Consider the following 17,862-nt stretch of genomic DNA (forward strand, 5'->3'; position numbering starts at 1 on the left):
TCAGGGATATTGGTCTATAATTCTCCTTTTTGGTGGGGGTCTTTGGTTTTGGAATTAAGGTGATGCTGGCCTCATAGAATGAGTTTGGAAGTATTCCATCCCTTTCTATCTTTTGGAACAGCTTTAGTAGAATGAGTATTGTTTCTTCTTTAAATGTTTGATAGAATTCCCCTGGGAAGCCATCTGGCCCTGGACTTTTGTGTCTTGGGAGGTTTTTGATGACTGCTTCAATTTCCTCCCTGGTTATTGGGCTGTTCAGGTTTTCTATTTCTTCCTGTTCCAGTTTTGGTAGTTTGTGGTTCTCCAGACATGCGTCCATTTCTTCCAGATTGCCTAATTTATTGGCGTATAACTGCTCATAATGTGTTTTAAAAATCGTTTGTATTTCCTTGGTATCGGTTATGATCTCTCCTTTTTCATTCGTGATTTTATTAATTTGAGTATTTTCTCTTTTGTTTTTAATAAGGCTGGCTAATGACTTATCTATCTTATTAATTCTTTCAAAGAACCAACTCCTAGTTTTGTTGATCTGTTCTACAGTTCCTCTGGTCTCTATTTCATTGAGTTCCTCTTGAATCTTTATTAACTCTCTTCTTCTGCTTGGTGTAGGTTTTATTTGCTGTTCTTTCTCCAGTTCCTTTAGGTGCAAGGTTAGCTTGTGTATTTGAGTTTTTTCCAATTTTTTGAGGGATGCTTGTATTGCAATGTATTTTCCCCTCAGGACTGCTTTTGCTGTATCTCAAAGATTTTGAATGGTTGTATCTTTATTCTCATTAATTTCCATGAATCTTTTTAATTCTTCCTGGTTGACCCTTTCATCTTTTAGCAGGATGGTCTTTAACCTCCACATGTTTGAATTTCTTCCAAATTTCTTCTTGTGACTGGGTTCCAGGTTCAAAGCATTATGGTCTGAAAATATGCAGGGGACATCCCAATCTTTTGGTATCAGTTAAGATGTGATTTGTGACCCAGTATATGGTCTATTCTGGAGAAAGTTCCATGTGCACTTGAGAAGAATGTGTATTCAGTTGCGTTTGGATGTAAAGTTCTGTAAATATCTGTGAAATCCATCTGGTCCAGTGTATCATTTAAAGCTCTTGTTTCTTTGGAGTTGTTGTGCTTAGAAGATCTGTCATTTGCAGAAAGCGCCATGTTGAAATCTCCCAGTATTAGTGTATTTTATCTGAGTATGTTTTTACTTTGGTTATTAATTGATTGATATACTTGGCCACTCCCACACTAGAGGCATAAATATTCATGATTGTTAGGTCCTCTTGTTGGATAGATCCTTTAAGTATGATATAGTGTCCCTCTTCATCTCTTACTACAGTCTTTGGGATAAACTTTAATTTATCTGATATGAGGATTGCTACCCCTGCTTTCTTTTGAGGACCATTTGAATGGTAAATTGTTCTCCAACCTCTTATTTTCAGGCTGTAAGTGTCCTTAGGACTAAAATGAATCTCTTGTAGACAGCAAATAGATGGGTCTTGCTGTTTTATCCAGTCTGAAACCCCATGTGTTTTGATGGGATCATTAAGCCCATTCACGTTCAGAGTTACTATTGAAATATATTAATTTAGTGTCATCATAATACCTATCCAGTCCCTGTTTTTGTGGATTATTTCTTTGGGTGTCCTCTTTCTTTTACAGAGTCCCCCTTAACATTTCTTGCAGAGCTGCTTTGGTGGTCACATATTCTTTCAGCTTATGCCTATCTTGGAAGATCTTTATCTCTCCCTCCATTCTGAATGAGAGCCTTGCTGGATAAAGTATTCTTGGCTGCATGTTCTTCTCACTTAGGACCCTGAATGTATCCTGCCAGCCCTTTCTTGCCTGCCATGTCTCTGTGAAAAGTTCTGCTGTTAATCTAATATTTCTCCACATATAAGTTAGGGATCTCTTGTCTCTTGCTGCTTTAAGGATTTTCTCTTATCTTTGGAATTTGCATGTTTCACTATTAAATGATGAGGTGTTGAAGGGTTTTATTGATTTTAAGGGGGGGAACCTCTCCATCTCCTGGATCTGAATGCCTATTTCCCTCACCAAATTAGGGAAGTTCTCAGCTATGATTCTTCAAATACACTTTCTGGTCCTCTGTCCCTTTTGGTGCCCTTTTGAACCCCAATTAAACATAGACTTTTCTTTCTGAGGCTGTCATTTATTTCCCTTAACCTTTCCTCATGGTCTTTTAATCGTTTTTCTCTTTTTTCCTCAGTTTCCTTCCTTGCCATCAACCAGTTTTCTATATCACTCACTCGTTCTTCTACCTCATTAACCCTGGTCGTTAGGACCTCCAGTTTGGATTGCATCTCATTTAATTGATTTTTAATTTTGGTCTGATTGGATCTAAATTCCATAGTCATGAAGTCTCTTGAATCCTTTTGCTTTTTTCCAGAGCCACCAGTAGCTTAATAATCGTGCTTCTGAACTGGCTTTCTGACATTGAATTGTAATCCAAATTCTGTAACTCTGTGGGAGAGAGGACTGTTTCTGATTCTTTCTTTTGTGGTGAGTTCTTCTTTCTAGTCATTTTGCTCAGTGCAGAGTGGCTAAAAACGAGTTGTACTGGAAAAAGGAAGAAAAAAAAAGAAAGAAAAAACAAATAAAAACAAACAAACAAAAAACAAGGCGGGGTATCCTCTGGTTCTATATACTGTAAATCCCTCGACTTCCCCTAGAGCTTTCCAGTGCTGCTTGGTCAAGAACTTGCTCTTCCCTTGTCCTTCCAGCTGGTCTTCTGGGGGAGGGGCCTGCTGTGCTGACTCTCAGGTGTATGCACCTGGGGGAGCTTCCCCGTCCCCTGCCAGGTACACAGCTCGGTGGAAGCTGTTGACCCGTGAGGCCCCTGCTCCCTGGCAGCCCCACTCCGTCCCTGGCACAAGGTGGCACCAGGAGGAACAACCCCACTGGCGGTGGCCAGCTCTCCAGCCCTGGAGTCAGCTCCCGCAGTAACTCCCGCAGCTCCCAGTCCGCAGGGGCCTGGATGCTCAGGTGGGGGGGGCGCTGACCTGCACAGCTCGGGGCGCCCAGCAGCAGGTGTGTCCTCGCTGTCCTGTGCCCTCCCCGCCTCCGCCTTGGGGGGAGCACAGGATCCTGGCTGTGTCCCCTGCGCCCTGGGCTCTGGGGCCTGCGCCGTTGAAATCCGGCTCCCCAGCCCCGCCCGACTTGTGCTCCAGCCCTGTAGGGAGCTCAGCCGGCAGGGTGTGGGTGCTCCCCGGGCGCCCCTCCTGTTAGTGACCTTGGTAGCCTCGGGGCTCCACTGCCCCTCCTGGGATCCTGCTGGAGTTCCCTGCGAGCGCCTTTCCCTCCGGGAAGGATCCGGTGCAGAATTTTTTTTTTTTTTTTTTTTTTTACTGTGCTGTACTATATTTATTTATTTATTTATTTATTTATTTATTTATTTATTTATTTAAAGATTTTATTTATTTATTCATGACGGTGCAGATTTTTAAAGCTCCTGCTTCTCCGGGGCTGGGCTTTCCTGTCCTGGAGGCTCTCGCCGCACCCCCTTTAGCCCAGCTCCTCGCGGGGCCCCTCCCCCAGTTGATTCTGTTTTTATTTATTTCTTTTTTTTCCCCGTCTTCCTACCTTGTTAGAAAAGCAACTGTCTGTAGCGTTCCAGCTGTTCATTTTAAAAATCTCCGGCCGAATTCGTAGGTTTTCAGGATGAGTTGAAAGTGATTTAGGTAAGTTGGTGGGGACAGGTGACTTGGGGACCCTACTCTTCTGCCATCTTGCCCCGCCCCCCCACAAAATGTTTTATTTATTTTTAATTTTTATTTATTTATGATAGTCACACAGAGAGAGAGAGAGGCAGAGACACAGGCAGAGGGATAAGCAGGCTCCATGCACTGGGAGCCCGATGTGGGATTCGATCCCGGGTCTCCAGGATGGCTCCCTGGGCCAAAGGCAGGCACTAAACCGCTGCGCCACCCAGGGATCCCCAAAATGTTTTATTTTTATAAATAATTAGCAATATTCCTGACAAATGTTGTGAAAGATCTAACTGAAAACTACAGAATATCACTGAGAGAAATTAACAATAACCTAAACATGCGGAGAAACCTTATTCACTAATCTGAATAATTAACATCATTAAGATAACCATTTTCTCCAAAATGATCAAAATCCAGTATTTTTCTTACAGAACTTGACATACTTATTCTAAAATTTACATAGAAATGCAAAGGATCTAAAATAGCCAAATGAACTTTAAAAAAGAAAAAAACTAGAGGACTACCAGTCTGATTTCAAAACTTACTATAAAGGAACAACACTCAAGATAGTGGGGTATTTGTGTAATAATAGACAAAAAGATCAAAAGAATAGGAGAGAAAGAACAGAAATAGACCCCCACAAATATGGACAACTGATTTTTGACAAAAGTGCAAAGGCAAATAAATCCCTGAAGAAAGGACAGTCTTTTTAACAAATGGTGCTGGAACAACTGAATGGAAAACAAAAGAAGAACTTCAATAACTTGTACCACATTAAAAAAGTAATCCAAAATGGATCATAGATTATCATGTAAAACCAAAAACTGTAAAGCTTCTAGAAGAAAGGTTATAAGAAACCTTTTAAATATAAAGGTTAAGCAAAGATTTATTAGATATGATGGAGGATATACAATATCCATAAAAAGAACAAAATAAGTTGACCTTTATCAAAATTACAAAATTATCTTCACAAAACTTTGAGAATGAAGAGTCAAGACACAGATTGGAATAAAATATTTGCAAAGTATATATGAGCGAAAAGGCTATTCAGAATATTATAACAACCACAACACTCAATAAGAACCCCTGAAGAAATGGACAGAAGATCTGAAAATACACTTAAGAAGATACAAAGATGATAGTAAGCACAGCAAAAGACACTCAATATCACTAGTTGTAAGAAAAATGCAAATTAAAGCCATATTATGATATTATTATATATTTATTGAATGGTTAAAATAAAAAATGTTGGCTATACCAACTTATGGCAAGGATAGAGGGACTAGAAATCTTAAACACTACTGACAGAAAAGTAAAAGTAACATGGTACAACTACTTTGAAAAAACAGCTCTGCAGATTCTTATTTATTTTTTTTAGATTCTTAAAATATTAAACATACACCTGTTATATGATCCAGTAATTCTATTCATTAAGTTTTTATTAAGAGAAAGAAAGCTCAGGCATACACAAAGATTTGTGCATGAAGGTTCACAGTAGCTTCCAAACTTGGAACAAACCAGATGTTCATCAACAGGAGAATGAATAAGCAAATTGTTGTATATACATACAATGGAATACTACACGGCAATAAAAAGGAGTGAACTATTAATATTCACAAATACATAGATAATTCCCAAAATCATTAGGCTGAATCAAAAGCCAAGAAAAGAGTATATATTGCCTAACTCCATTAATATAAAACTCCAGAAAATACTAACCTGTATTGGTCAAAGCAGATCAATAGTTGAAAGGAAGGATTACTGAGGGACAGGAGGACACTTCTAGGGGTGGCACATATGTTCACTATTGATCATGGTGAGGATTTCACAACTATATACACATATGTCAACACTTAGCAAAACACACAAGTTAAATATGTGCAGTCTGTTGGTAGGTCAAATAAATAGCAATAAAACTTTTTAAAATAAAATTTTAAAGTAATTAGGTTAAAAAAAGTATACCATATTAGAGAATTTACTCTCTCTCTCTCTCTCTCTCTCTCTCTCTCACAGACACACACACACACACACACACACACACAATTTAATATTTACCCTAGGAATTTAACAAAAAGCAACAACACCCTCTTAGTCTTTCTAGAGGGAATCCAGTTGGCACTTGAGCCCCACCCAAGTGGTGATTCCTCAGAAGGCCACCACCCAGCCCGCAGCACTGGCCAAGCCTTCCACCTATCTCTTGGGGGATCACCTACAGCCTATGCTTGGAGGCCCACACCCTTGTCCTTTGTCTATAGCCTAAGAAGCTCTTGGTTTCCAGGACCTACCAGTGGTCCTCCACACGGAGATGCGTGCCCTCTACACGGATCAGTCCTTCATCCAGGATGACTGCTACCATCGTGGTTATGTTGAAGAGCCTGCTGGAGGTCCCTGATCGTCCTCAGGACCTGTTTAGGGACCTTTTGAGGGATGCTACAGATAAATGGCCACAAGGCACTCTACCACATTTGAGTAATTGTATATGACAGGTAGCAATGAGACTCAATTTACAGCCATGAAATGCAGCTTAATGAAAAGAGGAGATAACATCATAAGCTGATGTCAAGGCAGAGAATTCACAACTGCCCCAAAGTTCCCATGGCTGGGGGACCCATTGGTCCTTCATGGAGTCAGCTATAGTGGTGGACAGCTCTAGTTACAACTAGTTGAACAGAAATGTCTCAAGGGTGAAAAAGATATATTAAATGTGATCAATTTAGTAGTTTCCATCTGTCCACATGTAGGCCAGCCTTCGTGTTTCTTTAATTCACTTTGAGATCTGGAACCAGTCAAATTTATCAATGTTGAACAAGTCAACTTCTTGACAGTTTCAGTAACTGGTAAAGTGTTCATCTTGATCCTCGTTTGCCACACGATTCTGGGCATCTGTTTGTGGGCTAGGATTTTTCTAATATATTTGGATTGGCTTGGATCTCAGAAATATGCTACCCTCATTTGGGGGCAGCAGTTTGCAAATTCCTCAAAGAGAATTTCTTCCATTTTACAGTAGTCATTGCTCACCAACTGGACCATAATCTTGGTATGTCTCACATAAAGGAATTCTGTTTATGCAGAAAAACTCTGCACCATGGATGCTTATAGTACAAATACTAGAGCTTTTAGCAATTACAGTTATGGAAATTATTTTAACCTCATTAACCACAGGGGAGTCTATGTGATAAATACACCTGCTTCTGGAAATGTTATCCCATTGGAACAATGAGGTAACAAGGTAGTGAAAGGTGAGGAAGGGTATAATGGCCAGTCAGAATGTCACTGCAGAAAGGATCCTTGCTGTACCTCTAATTATAAACTGAAACCTTAAGTGGTATGTGCTTTTGGACCTTGATGTATAAAATGTAAGTTTGCTTCTTCCAGAAAGCTCTGTAGAGCATCTATCAGTGAGTGTGGCCTTCTCAAGTGGTGCAATGGGAAATTCAAGATGCTGCCCTGAGGATGCCTTGTGGTAACAGTGCCTACTGTTAACACAAAATGGGCAACAGTCACAATAAACAATGTCAATATATTTTGGCCAAACAGCAAGGAATGCCTCCCTGAGCTGCTGTAAGACAATTAACATGCAAGATCATTTTGGCCACTGTGGTATGGTTTAACACACAAAACACACCACCCTTCAAATATTTTGTGTGGGAGAGTGCAGTGTGAGAATATACAAACAATTCCCAAACTTAAACACAATGAAACGCCAGGACACCTGCACCCGATGTTTCTAGCAGCAATGTCCACAATAGCCAAACTGGAAGGAGCCTCGGTGTCCATCGACAGATGAATGGATAAAGAAGATGTGGTTTATGTATACAATGGAATATTACTCAGCCATTAGAAATGACAAATACCCACCATTTGCTTCAACATGGATGGAACTGGAGGGTATTATGCTGAGTGAAGTAAGTCAATCGGAGAAGGACAAACATTATATGTTCTCATTCATTTGGGGAATATAAATAATAGTGAAAGGGAATAAAGGGGAAAGGAGAAAAAATGAGTGGGAATTATCAGAAAGGAAGACAGAACATGAAAGATTCCTAACTCTGGGAAACGAACTAGGGGTGGTGGAAGGGGAGGTAGGCGGGGGGTGGGGGTGAATGGGTGATGGGCACTGAGGTGGGCACTTGATGGGATGAGCACTGGGTGTTATTTTATATGCTGGAAAATTGAACACCAATAAAAAATAAATTTATATAAAAAAACAGAATGCCATAATTCAGGTATCAGTTCATGGTACCAAGTGTTGAGGAACCAACTACAACTTTGGGAGGGATATAGCTGATACTAGACAAGTAAAAGATGGCATCTTTTGTAGTCTAGGCAAGGTATATGTTTAAGAAGGAGCTGTGTCAATTATTGGGTCCTAAACTACAACTGCAAATTAGAAAAATGTTCTAAGAGAGAAGTATGCAACAATGAAGAACTATCATAGCACTTATAGGTGGCATGAATTTACAAGCTATGGATGAAGCTCAGACAGTGGCCCACCTCCAAGAGGCAGATCCCTCCTCTGCTCTTAACAATTCTTGACACATTAATTCTACTCAAACTCTTTTGCCTTATAACTTATGCTTTTATCAGAACACTGATTTTAATGGAGTCCCTACTCAAGAAAATATTCTTAGAACTTAAAAAAGAAATAGGATTAGAGAATATTCACTGGTTCAAAGAAGAACATCTTGGGACACTTGGGTGGCTCAGTGGCTGACCATCTGCCTCTAGCTCAGGTTGCAATCCTGGGGTCCTGGGTTCAAGTCCCACACTGGGCTCCTCACAGGGAGCCTGCTTCTCCCTCTGCCTATGTCTCTGCCTCTCTCTGTGTCTCTCATGAATAAATAAATAAAATCTTAAACAAAACAAAGAAAAACGTATTTGAAAGGGAAACCAACTGAATGGTCACTGTCCAATCATCATCCAATGACGCACAGTTCTCTAATTTAGAAAGTCTGATCAAAAGCAAATTTTCTTGGTTCCTTGTGTTTAACTGAAAGATTAACAGGCAGTTAACTTCTGAAATTAAATGTCTTTTGCCTTTCCTTTGTAAGTACTCAGTTCTTTTCATTTAAGTTAAGGTAAGGTGACATTCAGTAGGAAACCCTGAAAATGTGTCCCAATGCCTTCATATTAACACTGTAGCTAACCCCCTCTAACCAGGCATAGGAAATAACTGTGTGGCTTAATCATGGAGACAAAACATTAAATGGTCCAGGCTCCCTTTGCAATATCTGAGGGAGAAACAGTACAGGAAACCAGAGGAAAGAATGGGGCTAATACATAAAATAGCCAGAAAAGAGATTAAAGAAAAAAAATCCTTCATAAAGAGATATAAAAAAAGCAAAAGTCATGAGTCAAAGGAAAGCAAAGGAAAATCTGTTTTTATGGTTTTTATGGAAGCAGGTAATGGCCTGAAAAAGTCTCCAGTGAATTATTTTACAAAGGAATCTGGTAAGGAAAAATGTAATCTAAAATAAAAATAATATATAGGCCAAACAGTATAGTTACTATCCTGGCTGCTAGAAAGGAATCCTGGTGACCCTGGTTGCCTTTAGCATCCAATTGGATGTCTGTGGGCAATAGTACTGATGAATTACCTTTCAAACATATTTGTGTGTGTGTGTGTGTGTGTGTGTGTGTGTGTGTGTAGTGCCAAGTACACTGTAGAGAATTGTGGGGACTCTCCTCCCCTTAGCTGGGTAAGTAGACATGAGAATACAAAATTACACTGGTAGGATAAATGCTATAAAGACAGTGTGCACAGGAGCACCTGGGTGGCTCATTTGGTTGAGCATCTACCTTCATCTCAGGTCATGATCCCACCGTCCTGGGATCGAGCCCCACATGGAGCTCCTTGCTCTGCAGGGAGCCTGCTTTTCCCTCTCCCTCTGCCTGTCACTCCTCCTGCTTGTGCTGTGTCAAATAAGGAAATATTTTTTTAAAAAAGACAAAACCAGACCCCCTTGGACAACCTCTGGCTACCAAAGGAACCAGACCCCTTTGCACGATCTCCAACAGTGAGATAATGTCGGTAGCTGGCACCACTGAATATGCATGTAATCATAAAGTGTTAAAAATCCCTGTGTTCCCCTTACTGATTAACTGCCCTAAACCCCTTTAATAATCCCGGAACTAGGAAGAAACCTTGGAGCTGGCCTTTGGACAAAAGTCCACCTTCTCCCCAGGTGTCCAGCCTCCTGAACAAAGCTCATAATTCCTTTCCAATCAAAACTTGTCTCTTGAGTATTGGACTTTACAGCAACAAGCAGCGGAATTTGGGTTTTGGTAACAATGGTTCTTTGAAAAGATTAATATTATAACTATCAAGAATGGGGACCTAACTACAGATCCTGCAGATATTAAAAGACCACAGAATATGGGTAATATAAAACTATAAACTCTAAAATTCCCATAGAATCTCAAGAGATCCCCAATAGCCTAAATCTTGAAAGGGAAGAACAGTTTGGAGGCCTGATACTTCTGAGTTTGAAATTGCACCGCATAGGGTTAATGAGGCAAAAGTTAGCAAAAAACTTAAAGCTTGTTTTCCAGAGAAGCGTCTCTCCCTAATCAGCTAGCTATTGTTTCTTTTCAGACCCCACCAACAATTATACTAGATTTCTCTGCAGTAGCCTGGACTCGAGGTCAACTAATATGGTTCTAGCTTATGAACAAGCAAGGTCTAAATCCCTTAGCCTAAATGGTCTTAGACCACAGAACAGACTGCCTACTAGCAGATGAAGAGCTACGCTCCCTAAGCCATCAAAAACCAGCCTAAGCTCAGCCATCAAATCACTGCTACCATAGATGAGCCAAGTGTTCCACAGCTGCCTCTGCTTCATTATGTTAAAAAGTCTCCACCTAAGAGAAACGCAAGCTTCATTAACATATGATGTGTGTATAGGCATGTTTTCTAAGTAAGCCTGCACAGCCTTACACCTGTCTTTATATGTGATGACAAAGTTCCCCTTTCTGAATATTCATCCTAAACCCTAAATTTAAAAAAAAAAAAAAAAACTCTGCTTACCCCCTGCTGGGGGAGTCAGAACTTTGGAAACTATTCCCCATGATCTCATCTGCTGCAAATAAAGATTACTTTATGTGACAGCTCTATCTGGTATAATATCTATCTGTAACTCACCAAGGAGTGAAGTCTCAATAGATCAATGGAATAGGGAGCCCAGACCTTCACATAAGCCTTCACAGATAGAGTTAAATGATTTTCAACAAGAGTGCTACGACTATTCAGTGGGGAAATGAGTCTTCTCAACAAATGGTGTTCAGAAAATTGTATACCCACATGCAAATGAATGAAGTTGTAGGCCCTTATCTAATGTCAAATATAAAAATTAACTCAAAATGGAGCACAGACCTAAGTAAGAACTTAAAACTATGGAATACTTCAAGGAAAACGCAGGGGAAACACTTGACACTGGATTTGGTAATGATTTCTTTGAAATGACACCGAAATTAAGAACTGTGCCCCAAAGGGTTAATGAGGTTAAAACTATTACCAGGGAGACCCCTACCAATACCTCTTTAATCTTATCTTTTAGAGGGAAACAACAGGAAGAGCTCCACAGGCCTAGACCAGTTTGAGATTGACCACTGACTCACACCAGAACAGATGGACCATGAAGTGTCTGACAGTTACTTCTAGTTCATTATACCATTAAAGTCTCCGCCCAAGAAAGAGCAGAAACTTCATTAACAGAACACAGGATTACATGTATAGGGATGTGATTTTATGACCAACTAACATGAATTTGCTACTTGGTGAGTTACAGATAAAGATTACGCCAGGTGGAGTTGTCACACAAAGGAAACTTTATTTGCAACAAATGAGATCACAGGGAATAACTTCCCATGGGGGTGAGTGGATTTCTTTTATTTAGGGCTAGGATGAATAGGAAGGGGAGCTTTGTTATTCCATGTTGAGGTGGGCATAGGTTGTACCCACAGAATAGGAAAAAATACTTACAAATCATGTATCTGTCAAAGGATTGATATCTAGAATATATAAAGAACTCCTACAACTCCATAAAAAAACAATTAAAAAATGTGAAACTTCCCTATCATTTTGTAAGATTTTTAGTAAAATACTTCAATTAAAAAAAAGATACACAAATGATACATGAAAAGATGTTCAACATCACTGATCATTAGATGGGTGGGATATTGTGATTCTTATTAAGAAATATTTATTTGATTTTCATTCTCTTTTTGGCAGAGTTCCTAAAAACCCTGGGATTTCCTAAGTGAGGAGAGCCATAACAGTGCATTTTGTGATGTTATGAGGTGACTTCTGGAAGGCCCTGAGGTCATCTAAGGATGGGGGCTGGTTACCTGAATATTCAACCATGTGACTAGAGGGCTGGAATTTTCAGTCCCACCCCTACCCTTAAGAGTAAAGGGGATGGAAATTATATGGTCAATGATTTAACCCATCATCTCCATGTAATGAAGCCTCCATAAAAACCCAAAAGAACAGGGGGACAGGGTTCAGGGAACTTCCAAGTTGGCAGTATACATGTGGAGATCTGGGAAGAAGAGCAGCACACCCAGGAAGGTCATACGAGCTCTGTACCCCTTCCCACATACCTTGGCCTACACATCTCCTCCAACTGGTGGTTGCTGAATTATATGGTCACCTTTCAAAAACAAACTGGTAATCTAGTTAAGCAGTTTTTCCTGAGTTCTGTGAGCCACTCTAGCAAATTAATCTAACTAGAAGAGGTGGTCATGGGCACCTCTTACAGCCAGTCAGAGCCCAAGAGACAACCTGGACTTGTAAGTGGCACCCAAAGTGGGTAGTTTTGTAGACTGAAGCCTTAACCTGTGGGATCTGACACTGTGTCCAGGTAGATGGTGTCAGAACTGAGGTGAATTGTAGGACACCCAGCTGGTGTCTCAGAATTGCTTGGTGGTGTAGAAAAAATATACACATTGGAATTGATGGCAGAACTGTATGAGGTAAATAAAAACCAAACCCACAATGAGATAACAACTTCACATCAATTAGGATAGCTAATTAAAAAAACAACAACAAAACCCAATAACAAATGTTAGTGAGGATGTGGAGAAAACAGCCCTTTCACATAGTTGGCTGGAATATAAAGCTGATGCAGCTGCCATGGAAAATAGTAGCAGTTGCTCAAAAAAAACCCCATTATCATTTTCAGGTGCACACTTAAAAGAACTGAAAGCTGGGACTCAGATATATGTACATAAACATTTGTAGCAGCATGTTTCACAAGAGTCAAAACATGGAAATGGAGTGGGTGGGGGGCTGCATTGGTCAAGCAGCTGCCTTCAGCCCACGTCATGATCCTGGGGTTCTGGATGGAGCCTCACATCAGGCTCCCTGCTTAGCAGGGAGCCTGCTTCTCCCTCTGCCGCTCCCACTGCTCATGCTTCTACTCTCTCTCAAATAAATCAATAAAATCTAAAAAAAAAAAAAAAAAGTGGAAACTCAATGTCCACCAACTGGATAAACAGAATGTACGTATATACAGACAGACAGACAGACATACAATGGAGTATTATTTAGCCTTAAAAAGAAAATTCTGATACTTACTTGTACATAGATGAAGATTAAACATCTTATGCTAAAATAAACCAGACACAAAAAGGCTAATATTGTATGATTCCACTCATATGAGGTACCTAGAGTAGCCAAATTCAGTGACATAAAGTAATACAGTGGTTGCCAGCATCTGGGGGAAAGGGAAAAGAGGAGTTATTGTTTATCAAGTATGGAGTTTCAGTTTGGGATGATGAAAAAGTTCTGGAGATGGATGGCAACCGTAGCATGATAACATGAATGAACTTAATGCCACTCAACCAAATACTTAAAAACTGTTAAAATGGTAAATTTCATGTTATTTATATTTTACCATAATTTTTAAAGAAGGTATAAGACTGAAAAGAAACAAAACTGTTTATTCCCAGATGACATTATCATGGATATAGAAAATCCTAAGCAATGTACAAAAAAAACCCCACCACAACTAATAACTGAACTTAGTAAAGTTAAAGTAACAGGCTACAGGGTCAAATACACACACAAACAACCCACCTATACGTCTATACAGTAAGGCAAACAAATGTAAATTAAAACTTCCAAGTAAATTTTAAAAGTTATTTAAAAATTTTAAATAGTATAAAAAAATGTATGTCTCAGAATAAATTTAACAAAACATGCACAAGAGAGAAATTAAAGAAAATCTAAATGAAGAAATATAGCATGTCTGTGGTTCTGAAGATGTAATACTGGTAAAATGTCAGTTCTCCCCAAATTGATCTGTTGGTTATTCCCTACCAAATAGACCACACTCTTGAATGTGAAATGTAAAATAATGGAGCTTCTAAATAGACAGAGGATCACATCTCCATATGTGATGAATGAGAAGAAAATGAGAAGAAAAACCTCAAATAAGACACAAAAAAGTATTAACAAAGGAAAAAGCTGATGAACTGGGCTACATTAAAATTAAGAACTTCTGTTCATTTTTAGGCTACCATCAAGAGAGTAAAAAGGCAAGCCAGAATGGAAAAAAAATACATTTAAATACAATATACATAAGGGGTAAAAGTAAGACTCTTATCCAATGCATACCAAGAATGATTACGACTCTATAAGACAAAGACAAAACAACAAAAAACCCAAAAACAAAACCAAAAAAACGTACAAAAGACACACTTCACAAAAACAGACATTCAAATCACCAATAATAACGAAAGGATGCTTAATGCCATCAATACCAGGGAATACAATTTTCAGCCTCAACAACACACATCAGAATGACCAAATTTTTCTTTAATTGACAGTATCAAGGGTCAACCAAGGTGGAGAACAACAGAAACTCTCATAAACTGCTGATGAGTATAAACTGACACAGCAACTTTGGAAAATATTTTAGCATTATCAATATAAGTAGTATATAATGGCATACTTATAACGCAGCAATTCGAGTAAAACAATAACATGAGCAGCATATGTACAGTTACTAGTTTCCTAGGGTTGCTAAAACAAAGTACCACAAACTTTAAAGCAAAATAAATTTATTGTCTCAAAGTTCTGAAGGCTACATGTCCAAAATCAAGGTGTCAATGGGGCCATGCTCCTCCTGAAACCTATAGAGTAATTTTTCCTTGCTTCTTCCTAGATTCTGGTGAATTGCTGGCAAGCTCTGGCATTCCTAGACGTGTAGATGAATGAATCACTCCAGTCCTTCATCTTCACATGGTGTCGTTCTCCCTTTGTCTCTTCACATGGCCTTCTTGTTTTTTTTTGTAAGGACATCAGTCATATTGGATTAGGGGCTGAGCCTAATTACGATTAGCATGACCTCATCTTGACTAATTATATATGCAATGACCCTATTTCCAAATAAGGTCACATTCTGAGGTACTGGGGGACAGACACACAATTCAGCCGATGATATACAAAAGTACAAGAAATTCATAAAGGCAATTTTTCATAATAGCCCAAAAATGTAACAATCCAAATGTCTACTACCATCAAAATACACTTTAAAAGCTGTAATATATTTATGTAAAGGACTACTACACAGAAATGAAAATAACATGAAACAACTTTGATGAACCTCACAAACATTAAACAAAAGAAGACATACACGAAACACTGAATCTATTTACATCAAAAATAAAAAATAGGCAATCAAAAATATACACTTATTTAGAGACGGTTACATGGTAAAAATTTAAAGAAAATAAGTGATTAACCATAAAACTAGAATAAGGGTGAACTCTGATCAGAAGGACAAGTGTTGTGATTAAGAGAGGACATAATGGAGATTCTGGGGTACTGGCAAAGTTCAAATTTTTTTACTCGCATGATGATTCACACAGGTATAATAAGCTGTACTCTATTATTTGGACTACTTTTCTGTAAGTGATATTTCATAATGTAGTTGAAAGAAAAGGAGCTTTGCTGGCAAAATACCTGAAGCAAATATGACAAAGAATATCTTTATGTTACAAGTTCATTCACTTTTAAATACATGGAAAATACGCAAAGTGCAAAATTTTATAAAACATGTTGCCTTTTGTAGAAGAGGGGAAATGAGAAAATATCTATTCCTTTGTAGAAAAGAAATCTGGTAAAGGTAAACTAGAGGCTAACTGGTTATTCTAGGGCAGTAGGAATGAGGTGGAAAAGACAGAAGAAATGAATGGGGGGTGAGAAAGAAGGGGTGTGGTACTGAGAATCTCTTTTGGACAGCTCCGACATTTAGAGCCACATTATTATCTCAGACACCTCAAAACAATACTAGAACAACAACAAAGCAGAAAGAATCAGTAAGATGAAGGGGAAAACTAAAATGGAATTCAAAACAGAACCAAATGAAATGAACCATTTAATGAGTGACTAATGTAACCACAATGAAGAGGGGGAAAAATTAACCCAAATAATTTTTAAACACAATGTCTGAACTATATATATAATCTTTGAGCTAAAGACAAAAAGAACGCTAAGCAAATACCGAGCTCTTACATTAGGTTTCTTTTTTGCAGTAGTATAGGTTAGCAATTCTAAAACTTTGTTATTCTAGGATTAAGCAAATTAAGAACATTACAAAGAAAAGAAACCAGAATTGTTATCAATGTGGAAGAGAATTATAAATATGGAAGAGAACAATGAACTCAGTGGTCATGGACTGCAATTGATGGTATCAATGTGAATTAATGGCTTTTTATATACAGACAATAGACAGATACTGATGTATGTGGATGTACTGCATATTCACTCACATATGTATGTCTATATCTATTTCCTTATTGTCAACTGAGAAGACCTAGTATGAACGACATGCCAGTAGCAAATGAGCACACAGAGCACACAGATCTTGGGTTTCCAAATGCATTTTCCACCAAAAGGTCTGAGACATCTTTAGAGAAATGGCTGACTACAGGGTTGGGGTAAGCCTGAAATATCTTACTGTGCCAAAAGATAAAGAAAACGCTCAATAAATGACAGGGTCATTTCAAAAGGACAGAGGAATCAGCCTGAAAGGGCACCTACTGGTCCAATCTGAGACAACGTGAGCATCAATGCAAATAATCATAGTAAAGAAATATAACTTGTTGAATATGTTAAGAATCAAAGAGTCCACAAGCCCACAATCATGTAAATAAGCTGGGAAGAAAGGAAAGCTATTCTTTATAGCAAAAAACAAACTAAAAAAACAAAACAATATAGAAGAAATGATGGAATTAGAAAATGGACATTTGGCAACCATTACAGTAATAAATGACTCAGGGAAAAATGACCAATGGATGCTTTTACTGGGTAAAAGGTTGAGGAATAATAGGGAATTTATGAGCCTTACACTATTTCCCTCACATGATACCTATGAATTACAAAAGGAAAAATAGTAACTTTACAATGGAGTAACTTAACAAACACTACCTTATCCAAGAGATCAAAGTTAACAGTGCCCAAAATGGGGCAAATTGACAGCCTGTGCCTCCATAAGTACCTTTTCATGGTATTCCTGACAAAAGTGAGTGAAATGAATTTAATCATGAAAATATATCAAAGAAACCCAAATTGAAAGACAGTGAACAAAATAACTGGCCTAAACCCTTTAAATATCAAGTCATGAAAAACAAGGAAGATTAAAGAACTGGTCCATATCAAAGGAGACTAAATACATAAGACAACTAAATCCAATGCATAATTCAAGATATTCTTTTGCTGTGAATTTATTATTTTGCTGTAATTTCTTGGCACTACTGGCAAGATCTAAATAATCTACAGATTAGGTAGTAATATCATGCCAGCTTAATTTTGATAATTGTACTGTGGTTATGTAAGAGTCTGTCCTTGATTTTAGGATATGCACACTACAGCACTTAGGGAATATGGGCCTTATGATATGTGTAATCTATATATATGTATGTGTATATATCTATATATATATATATGGGTGAACTATATATATATATATAGAGAGAGGAATATATAGAGAGAGCAATAAATAGAAAGGCAGTGATAAAGCAATCAACAGTAAGAGAGGAAAGAAAGAAAAAACACGAATAGAAAAATGTTAATATATGGGGAATGTGGGCAAAAGATATATATGTAGGATTTTTTTATACTATTCCGCAAATTTTC

Source organism: Canis lupus, chromosome 8, assembly GCF_011100685.1.
Source record: "Canis lupus familiaris isolate Mischka breed German Shepherd chromosome 8, alternate assembly UU_Cfam_GSD_1.0, whole genome shotgun sequence".
Lineage (NCBI taxonomy): Eukaryota > Metazoa > Chordata > Mammalia > Carnivora > Canidae > Canis > Canis lupus.